An 11,006-nucleotide genomic window follows, 5' to 3' on the forward strand; every position below is an offset into this window, starting at 1 on the left:
CCTAATGGACAGTCGTGTCCCCTAATCACTTTCTTCGTCCGCCTCCCTGAACGCATCAACGCCAAACAGGGCCCAGAGATAGTCGCGGCAGTCCACCGCCTCGCCGCTTTCCACCTTCCGACGGGCCCGGTGTCTGCGGACCCTGTCCCGCGTCTGTTCCATGCGCTGTTCTCGCTGGGCCAGCTCCTCCTCCGTGTACGGGCGCCCATCCGGGTGCATAGGAGGTGGCCTTTCCGCCTGTCTCTCACGCGTTTGTTGCCTGCGGGCCTCATTTCGTCGCTCGTTACGTTCTGCCAGCGTGGTGTTGTAAGCATCATCAATTGTCTGCGCTGCAGCAACCATCTCGGCCCTGGCGCTGGTGGCACGTTCAATATACCAGTCCTGCTGCAGCTCCGTGGTGATGATTCGTGCCGCCTCGCAGACTTTGCTCCATCGTGTTCGGCTACTAAGCATGAACGCCTCAATGTTGTCAGGCGTCACAGCCGCTTCGTCTTCCTCGCCGAGTAATTCATGCCGGACGTCCGCGAACCTCGGACAGTCGAAGAATACATGCTCGGCCGTCTCCAGGACTCCCGGGCACCTGGTACAGTCGGCGGATGGTGCCAGATGTTTCACGCACAGGTACTCATGGAAGAACCCATGGCCGGAGAGGATCTGTGCAAGGTGGAAAGTCATCTCTCCGTGTTGCCGGTTCTTCCATGCCGCCAAGTCCGGGATGGTCCGGTGCGTCCATCGGGTGTAGCGGCTTTCCGATTCTAGCTGGTCCCACTGACGCTGCCACTCGACCATCGTGTTTATCCGCTCCTCGGTGCGCAGTTCGCGTAGACTTGCTCCCGTCGTCCGATGCCGCTGGTAGCAGCGAGCGTCTTCCGTCACCTGCAGCACGATGGGGATGACGCTGGCAAGGACCGTTGCCACCTCATGGCGCACTGTAATGAAGGTGCGAGCTACTGGCCGTGCGTACAGTCCTTGCACGCGGTTCAGCTGTCTGCAACACTCCCGGAGCCGGACTGCCTCGTGCCAAATCGGCGCGGCGTAGCGGAGGGTGGAGTCCACCACCGATGCAAGCAGCCGCCGCTTCGCACTCTTTGGCCCACCATGATTTCGGAGCAGCCGGGAAATCCCCTGCGCCACACGGAGCGCTTTCGTCGTGGCCTGCTCTACGTGTGGCCTCCACGACAAGTGGTCCTCGATGACAACTCCTAAATATTTCAAGGTGCGGGTCGGCAGTTTCTGTACTCCATTGATACTCACCGGGACTCGGGTGTTGTCTCGTCTCATCGTAGACACAATGACCAGCTCGGTCTTGGCCGGAGCGAGCTCCAGGTGGTGTTGCGCCATCCACGAGCTGATCATTGCTACCGCCGTCTCCGCCAGTCCCGTCGCTGCTTCCGGCGTCGTCCCGCTCGCCAGCACCACGACGTCATCCGCAAAGCCGATCACTTCGGCGCCCTCAGGCAGCACCAGCCGAAGCACGCCGTCGTACATCGCGTTCCACAGGGTCGGGCCCAGGATTGAGCCCTGTGGAACGCCCGCCGTGACCGTACGACGCACTGGCCCCTCGCTGGTCTCGTACACCAGCCTCCTCTCAGAAAAGTAGCTGCGCAATATTTTCTGGAGGGCTGCAGGAACCATCAGCTTCTGCAGGGCAACCGCGATCGCCTTCCAGCTGGCAGAGTTAAAGGCGTTCCTGACGTCCAGTGCTGCCACCACCAGACATCGAGGATCCCGCTGGTTGGTGCGGTGAAACGTCCTCGCGTGTTGTCCTCGCTCGATCACCCGCTCGATGGCCTGAAGCGTGGAACGACCGCGCCGGAACCCGTACTGCCTTGCCGACAGGCGAGGAGCATCGCTGTCCTCCAAGTGGTCGTTCAGCCGATCTAGGATCAGCCGTTCGAACCCCTTGGCGACTGCTCCCAGCATTAGCAGCGGGCGGTGCGACGACGGATCGCCCGGCGGCTTACCTGGCTTCGTGACCAACACAAGGCGTGCCTCCTTCCATGCCGCAGGAAACTCCCCTCGCTCGAGCAGCTGATTGTACACCTTGGCGAAGACCTCCGGGTGCTTCCGCATTGCCGCCTTCACTGCGGCATTCGGGATACCGTCCAGCCCTGGCGCCTTGGAGGTGGCCATCCGCTCGGCCAGCGAAAGAATTTCCGAGCTCGTGACCGGCCTCAGAGCCTCGCTGCACGCATCGATGTCCGGCCACTCAAACGCCGGATGATTCGGGAACAAGGCTTCGACGATCGGACCTAGTACGGCTCGGTCCGTTTCCGGTGGTGCCCTGTTACGTAGTTTTGCTCGAACAACCTTGTAACCGAGTCCGAACACCTCGGCTTCGACCCCATCGATCAGCTCTTGCATACAGTCCTCCTTACTGCTGTGAATGGCGGCCTGCAGCAATCGTCGACAGCCCTGCAGCCTGGCCGACGTCACCGCACGCTCCGAAGGTTGGGCCCTGCGATGGGCGGCCTCCGCTGCTCCGCATTCCTCCCTCAGGCGCTCGATCTCAGGAGACCACCAGTACACCTGGGGCTTGCGATGGAAAGTAGCCCCGTGTACTCTCTCCATGATCTCATCGCACGCCTGGGTCAGTCCGCCGATCAGCCCCTCCGGAGTTGCGACCTGCTCGAAGTGGCCGCATGTGAGGGCGATGTCGAAGCACTTGTTATCGAATTGCGTCGTCTTCCACCGGGTCCCGGCGTGTCTGGCTGTCCCGTCTCGACTTCGCTGCTGCTGCTTGCCTCGTCGCGTGGGACGTTGTCCTGGGACGCCCACCTGGAACTGGACGTAGGCATGGTCGCTGCTGGAAAAGCGATCGAGCACGCGCCAGGAGTCCGGTCGCGCAATAGTTTGGCTGGCAAAAGAAACGTCGATAACGCTTTCCCGCGCAACCCCGTTGCCCTTAAACGTGGGCACGTTGCCGCGGTTCAGCGTATGCAGCGCCAGCTGCTCCACCACGCTCAGGAGCTCCTGCCCCTTCCGGGTGGTGCGCGCACTCCCCCACTCCTCATTCCAGGCGTTGAAGTCCCCGGCCAGGACCGATGTTGTGTGTCCGACCAGAGACACCTCCACCGCACCGAGGAAGCTTTCGAAGTCTTCGATGCCGCTGCTGGGTGGCACGTAGCAGCTGGCGAACGTTACTCCCGCTATGGTGGCCACCACGAGTCCCGGGACGACGCTCCCCCAAAGCCGTTGAATAGGGTACGCCCCTGTTGCTATTATCGCCACGCTCTGTTCCGCATCGATGGCCCACCGCGGATCATCCCGAGGTGGTCGATATAGTTCGCAGGCGAGCACCACCTGAGCCCCTAACTCGCGAGCCGTCTGCAGCATGAGGTCTTGGGCTGCCCGGCTTCGCCCGAGGTTCACTTGCAGCACTTTTAGCGCCGGCACGTCGGATGCCCGACCGGGTGCGGGCCGCTGCAACAGGGATAACTGGCTTGTGGCCGCCAAGCGTTCATAGCGACGTGGCTTATTGATCCTTCGATGTCGGCTCTTCCTATCATTGTGAAGCAAAATTCACCAAGCGTAGGATTGTTCACCCTTTCAAGGGAACGTGAGCTGGGTTTAGACCGTCGTGAGACAGGTTAGTTTTACCCTACTGGTGTGTGCTGTATGCTGCTATCTTAACGGAATTCCTGTGCAGTACGAGAGGAACCACAGGTACGGACCACTGGCTCAATACTAGTTCGACCGGACTTTGGTATGACGCTACGTCCGCTGGATTATGCCTGAACGCCTCTAAGGTCGTATCCAATCCGAGCTGATAGCGCATCATAAACCCATTAGGTGATCGGAAGCTAGCGGGCTTAACAACCCTCTGAGATCCGTCGGTGCTGCCCCGTGCACACTGCCGTCTCATCCCCGCTATAGCACTAGACTGAGCCGCAACGGGCGGGTGCACGCTGCACGTGGAAGTACCTTATCACAGGGAACCCTGGTGGCTGTGCTCCCGTCGACCGTGGATACAACTAGTTTCGACACCTTCGACCGCCCGCAAACGACGGGACTACAGGCTGGGAGCTGCGAGTTGTAGAGATGCGTTCGCATCGATCCTCTCAGGCGACCCATGCTTGGTGGTGAAGTGGTTAGTTCGTGGAGTATAGGCTTGCTGCACTCGACAAGAGTGCTGCTTGCAAGGCTGTGGTGGTACGTATGGTAGTTGATGAGCATAGGCTTGCTGCACTCGACAAGAGTGCTGCTTGCAAGCCTATGGTGGTACGTGTACGGTAGTTGATGTGAGCATAGGCTTGCTGCACTCGACAAGAGTGCTGCTTGCAAGCCTATGGGTGGTGTGGTGTGTGGTGCATGATTAGCCTTTCAAGGAAGATGTGTCCTTGGGGCTAATCGGTTATTTTTATAAGTCCGGGAAACCTTTCTCGTCGGGGTTTTTATCCTAAGCAACCACGAAAGCTTCCAAGAGTTGAAACATTGCCTATCAAGTAGGCCGTACCAGCCCATAGCAAACCAACCAAGATAATCTAACAGGCCAAGATTGGTTGGAGACTTCAAAATTTGGCTAAGTCCATGGCCACCATAAGCCATTTCTATCAAGAAGGCCATGGACAGTGCTTAGCAACCACGAAAGCTTCCAAGAGTTGAAACATTGCCTATCAAGTAGGCCGTAGCAGCCCATAGCAACCCAACCAAGATACTCTAACAGGCCAAGATTGGTTGGAGACTTCAAAATTTGGCTAAGTCCATGGCCACCATAAGCCATTTCTATCAAGAAGGCCATGGACAGTGCTTAGCAACCACGAAAGCTTCCAAGAGTTGAAACATTGCCTATCAAGTAGGCCGTAGCAGCCCATAGCAACCCAACCAAGATACTCTAACAGGCCAAGATTGGTTGGAGACTTCAAAATTTGGCTAAGTCCATGGCCACCATAAGCCATTTCTATCAAGAAGGCCATGGACAGTGCTTAGCAACCACGAAAGCTTCCAAGAGTTGAAACATTGCCTATCAAGTAGGCCGTACCAGCCCATAGCAACCCAACCAAGATACTCTAACAGGCCAAGATTGGTTGGAGAATTCAAAATTTTGCTAAGTCCATGGCCACCATAAGCCATTTCTATCAAGAAGGCCACGAACAGTGCTTAGCAACCACGAAAGCTTCCAAGAGTTGAAACATTGCCTATCAAGTAGGCCGTACCAGCCCATAGCAACCCAACCAAGATACTCTAACAGGCCAAGATTGGTTGGAGAATTCAAAATTTTGCTAAGTCCATGGCCACCTTAAGCCATTTCTATCAAGAAGGCCACGAACAGTGCTTAGCAACCACGAAAGCTTCCAAGAGTTGAAACATTGCCTATCAAGTAGGCCGTACCAGCCCATAGCAAACCAACCAAGATACTCTAACAGGCCAAGATTGGATCTCAAAATGTTGCTAAGTCCATGGCCACCATAAGCCATTTCTATCAAGAAGGCCATGGACAGTTCTAAACAACCACGAAAGCTTCCAAGAGTTGAAACATTGCCTATCAAGTAGGCCGTAGCAGCCCATAGCAAACCAACCAAGATAATCTAACAGGCCAAGATTGGATCTCAAAATGTTGCTAAGTCCATGGCCACCATAAGCCATTTCTATCAAGAAGGCCATGGACAGTGCTTAGCAACCACGAAAGCTTCCAAGAGTTGAAACATTGCCTATCAAGTAGGCCGTAGCAGCCCATAGCAACCCAACCAAGATACTCTAACAGGCCAAGATTGGTTGGAGACTTCAAAATTTGGCTAAGTCCATGGCCACCATAAGCCATTTCTATCAAGAAGGCCATGGACAGTGCTTAGCAACCACGAAAGCTTCCAAGAGTTGAAACATTGCCTATCAAGTAGGCCGTACCAGCCCATAGCAAACCAACCAAGATACTCTAACAGGCCAAGATTGGATCTCAAAATGTTGCTAAGTCCATGGCCACCATAAGCCATTTCTATCAAGAAGGCCATGGACAGTGCTTAGCAACCACGAAAGCTTCCAAGAGTTGAAACATTGCCTATCAAGTAGGCCGTACCAGCCCATAGCAAACCAACCAAGATACTCTAACAGGCCAAGATTGGATCTCAAAATGTTGCTAAGTCCATGGCCACCATAAGCCATTTCTATCAAGAAGGCCATGGACAGTTCTAAACAACCACGAAAGCTTCCAAGAGTTGAAACATTGCCTATCAAGTAGGCCGTAGCAGCCCATAGCAACCCAACCAAGATACTCTAACAGGCCAAGATTGGTTGGAGACTTCAAAATTTGGCTAAGTCCATGGCCACCATAAGCCATTTCTATCAAGAAGGCCATGGACAGTGCTTAGCAACCACGAAAGCTTCCAAGAGTTGAAACATTGCCTATCAAGTAGGCCGTACCAGCCCATAGCAACCCAACCAAGATACTCTAACAGGCCAAGATTGGTTGGAGAATTCAAAATTTTGCTAAGTCCATGGCCACCATAAGCCATTTCTATCAAGAAGGCCACGAACAGTGCTTAGCAACCACGAAAGCTTCCAAGAGTTGAAACATTGCCTATCAAGTAGGCCGTAGCAGCCCATAGCAACCCAACCAAGATACTCTAACAGGCCAAGATTGGTTGGAGAATTCAAAATTTTGCTAAGTCCATGGCCACCATAAGCCATTTCTATCAAGAAGGCCATGGACAGTGCTTAGCAACCACGAAAGCTTCCAAGAGTTGAAACATTGCCTATCAAGTAGGCCGTAGCAGCCCATAGCAACCCAACCAAGATACTCTAACAGGCCAAGATTGGTTGGAGAATTCAAAATTTGGCTAAGTCCATGGCCACCATAAGCCATTTCTATCAAGAAGGCCACGAACAGTGCTTAGCAACCACGAAAGCTTCCAAGAGTTGAAACATTGCCTATCAAGTAGGCCGTAGCAGCCCATAGCAACCCAACCAAGATAATCTAACAGGCCAAGATTGGTTGGAGATTTCAAAATTTGGCTAAGTCCAGATTTTTCTACCCTTCGGGAAAACAACCCTAGTTCACCAAGTTGAACGCGAAAAACTGTCCATAGGATACGCACAAAACGTTTATTGAGTTGGTCACCATATGTGGAAATTATGGTGAAAATAAGCCAAGTTCCGGAGTTTTTAACTCACACGAAACCACGAAAAACTTTCATTAGGAAAACTTGGTTGGAGCACCCTACTGCAGAACACACCGACATGGACGAAAGGGTCGACTGGCCAAGAGAAAAAATTTTTGCGGGACCACTCAAAACATCATAGTTAGACCTAGCAAATGATGAAAAGTGAAACCCGCGATCGATTGGAGAAACCTTATTTTACACTGAAAAATTCCACATAAGGAAAATTTGTATGGAGCACCCTACTGCAGAGCACACCGACAGGGCCGGGAAGGAAGGCCCGGTCCAAGAAAAAATTTTTGCGGGACCACTCAAAACATCATAGTTAGACCTAGCAAATGATGAAAAGTGAAACCCGCGATCGATTGGAGAAACCTTATTTTACACTGAAAAATTCCACATAAGGAAAATTTGTATGGAGCACCCTACTGCAGAGCACACCGACAGGGCCGGGAAGGAAGGCCCGGTCCAAGAAAAAATTTTTGCGGGACCACTCAAAACATCATAGTTAGACCTAGCAAATGATGAAAAGTGAAACCCGCGATCGATTGGAGAAACCTTATTTTACACTGAAAAATTCCACATAAGGAAAATTTGTATGGAGCACCCTACTGCAGAGCACACCGACAGGGCCGGGAAGGAAGGCCCGGTCCAAGAAAAAATTTTTGCGGGACCACTCAAAACATCATAGTTAGACCTAGCAAATGATGAAAAGTGAAACCCGCGATCGATTGGAGAAACCTTATTTTACACTGAAAAATTCCACATAAGGAAAATTTGTATGGAGCACCCTACTGCAGAGCACACCGACAGGGCCGGGAAGGAAGGCCCGGTCCAAGAAAAAATTTTTGCGGGACCACTCAAAACATCATAGTTAGACCTAGCAAATGATGAAAAGTGAAACCCGCGATCGATTGGAGAAACCTTATTTTACACTGAAAAATTCCACATAAGGAAAATTTGTATGGAGCACCCTACTGCAGAGCACACCGACAGGGCCGGGAAGGAAGGCCCGGTCCAAGAAAAAATTTTTGCGGGACCACTCAAAACATCATAGTTAGACCTAGCAAATGATGAAAAGTGAAACCCGCGATCGATTGGAGAAACCTTATTTTACACTGAAAAATTCCACATAAGGAAAATTTGTATGGAGCACCCTACTGCAGAGCACACCGACAGGGCCGGGAAGGAAGGCCCGGTCCAAGAAAAAATTTTTGCGGGACCACTCAAAACATCATAGTTAGACCTAGCAAATGATGAAAAGTGAAACCCGCGATCGATTGGAGAAACCTTATTTTACACTGAAAAATTCCACATAAGGAAAATTTGTATGGAGCACCCTACTGCAGAGCACACCGACAGGGCCGGGAAGGAAGGCCCGGTCCAAGAAAAAATTTTTGCGGGACCACTCAAAACATCATAGTTAGACCTAGCAAATGATGAAAAGTGAAACCCGCGATCGTTTGGAGAAACCTTATTTTACACTGAAAAATTCCACATAAGGAAAATTTGTATGGAGCACCCTACTGCAGAGCACACCGACAGGGCCGGGAAGGAAGGCCCGGTCCAAGAAAAAATTTTTGCGGGACCACTCAAAACATCATAGTTAGACCTAGCAAATGATGAAAAGTGAAACCCGCGATCGATTGGAGAAACCTTATTTTACACTGAAAAATTCCACATAAGGAAAATTTGTATGGAGCACCCTACTGCAGAGCACACCGACAGGGCCGGGAAGGAAGGCCCGGTCCAAGAAAAAATTTTTGCGGGACCACTCAAAACATCATAGTTAGACCTAGCAAATGATGAAAAGTGAAACCCGCGATCGATTGGAGAAACCTTATTTTACACTGAAAAATTCCACATAAGGAAAATTTGTATGGAGCACCCTACTGCAGAGCACACCGACAGGGCCGGGAAGGAAGGCCCGGTCCAAGAAAAAATTTTTGCGGGACCACTCAAAACATCATAGTTAGACCTAGCAAATGATGAAAAGTGAAACCCGCGATCGATTGGAGAAACCTTATTTTACACTGAAAAATTCCACATAAGGAAAATTTGTATGGAGCACCCTACTGCAGAGCACACCGACAGGGCCGGGAAGGAAGGCCCGGTCCAAGAAAAAATTTTTGCGGGACCACTCAAAACATCATAGTTAGACCTAGCAAATGATGAAAAGTGAAACCCGCGATCGATTGGAGAAACCTTATTTTACACTGAAAAATTCCACATAAGGAAAATTTGTATGGAGCACCCTACTGCAGAGCACACCGACAGGGCCGGGAAGGAAGGCCCGGTCCAAGAAAAAATTTTTGCGGGACCACTCAAAACATCATAGTTAGACCTAGCAAATGATGAAAAGTGAAACCCGCGATCGATTGGAGAAACCTTATTTTACACTGAAAAATTCCACATAAGGAAAATTTGTATGGAGCACCCTACTGCAGAGCACACCGACAGGGCCGGGAAGGAAGGCCCGGTCCAAGAAAAAATTTTTGCGGGACCACTCAAAACATCATAGTTAGACCTAGCAAATGATGAAAAGTGAAACCCGCGATCGATTGGAGAAACCTTATTTTACACTGAAAAATTCCACATAAGGAAAATTTGTATGGAGCACCCTACTGCAGAGCACACCGACAGGGCCGGGAAGGAAGGCCCGGTCCAAGAAAAAATTTTTGCGGGACCACTCAAAACATCATAGTTAGACCTAGCAAATGATGAAAAGTGAAACCCGCGATCGATTGGAGAAACCTTATTTTACACTGAAAAATTCCACATAAGGAAAATTTGTATGGAGCACCCTACTGCAGAGCACACCGACAGGGCCGGGAAGGAAGGCCCGGTCCAAGAAAAAATTTTTGCGGGACCACTCAAAACATCATAGTTAGACCTAGCAAATGATGAAAAGTGAAACCCGCGATCGATTGGAGAAACCTTATTTTACACTGAAAAATTCCACATAAGGAAAATTTGTATGGAGCACCCTACTGCAGAGCACACCGACAGGGCCGGGAAGGAAGGCCCGGTCCAAGAAAAAATTTTTGCGGGACCACTCAAAACATCATAGTTAGACCTAGCAAATGATGAAAAGTGAAACCCGCGATCGATTGGAGAAACCTTATTTTACACTGAAAAATTCCACATAAGGAAAATTTGTATGGAGCACCCTACTGCAGAGCACACCGACAGGGCCGGGAAGGAAGGCCCGGTCCAAGAAAAAAATTTTTGCGGGACCACTCAAACATCATAGTTAGACCTAGCAAATGATGAAAAGTGAAACCCGCGATCGATTGGAGAAACCTTATTTTACACTGAAAAATTCCACATAAGGAAAATTTGTATGGAGCACCCTACTGCAGAGCACACCGACAGGGCCGGGAAGGAAGGCCCGGTCCAAGAAAAAATTTTTGCGGGACCACTCAAAACATCATAGTTAGACCTAGCAAATGATGAAAAGTGAAACCCGCGATCGATTGGAGAAACCTTATTTTACACTGAAAAATTCCACATAAGGAAAATTTGTAATGGAGCACCCTACTGCAGAACACACCGACAGGGCCGGGAAGGAAGGCCCGGTCCAAGAAAAAATTTTTGCGGGACCACTCAAAACATCATAGTTAGACCTAGCAAATGATGAAAAGTGAAACCCGCGATCGATTGGAGAAACCTTATTTTACACTGAAAAAATTCCACATAAGCAAAATTTGTATGGAGCACCCTACTGCAGAGCACACCGACAGGGCCGGGGAAGGAAGGCCCGGTCCAAGAAAAAATTTTTGCGGGACCACTCAAAACATCATAGTTAGACCTAGCAAATGATGAAAAGTGAAAACCCGCGATCGATTGGAGAAACCTTATTTTACACTGAAAAATTCCACATAAGGAAAATTTGTATGGAGCACCCTACTG

The 11,006-nt window shown here is 50.7% G+C and overlaps 1 pseudogene; it reads left to right on the forward strand.

The window, feature by feature from the left end:
* The window catches only part of LOC128717755 (large subunit ribosomal RNA), an 8,130-nt pseudogene extending 4,042 nt beyond the window's left edge, over positions 1 to 4,088 (forward strand).
* Positions 4,089 to 11,006: the final 6,918 nt, after the last annotated feature.

This window comes from Anopheles marshallii (genome assembly GCF_943734725.1).
Source record: "Anopheles marshallii chromosome X unlocalized genomic scaffold, idAnoMarsDA_429_01 X_unloc_92, whole genome shotgun sequence".
NCBI classification, from domain to species: domain Eukaryota; kingdom Metazoa; phylum Arthropoda; class Insecta; order Diptera; family Culicidae; genus Anopheles; species Anopheles marshallii.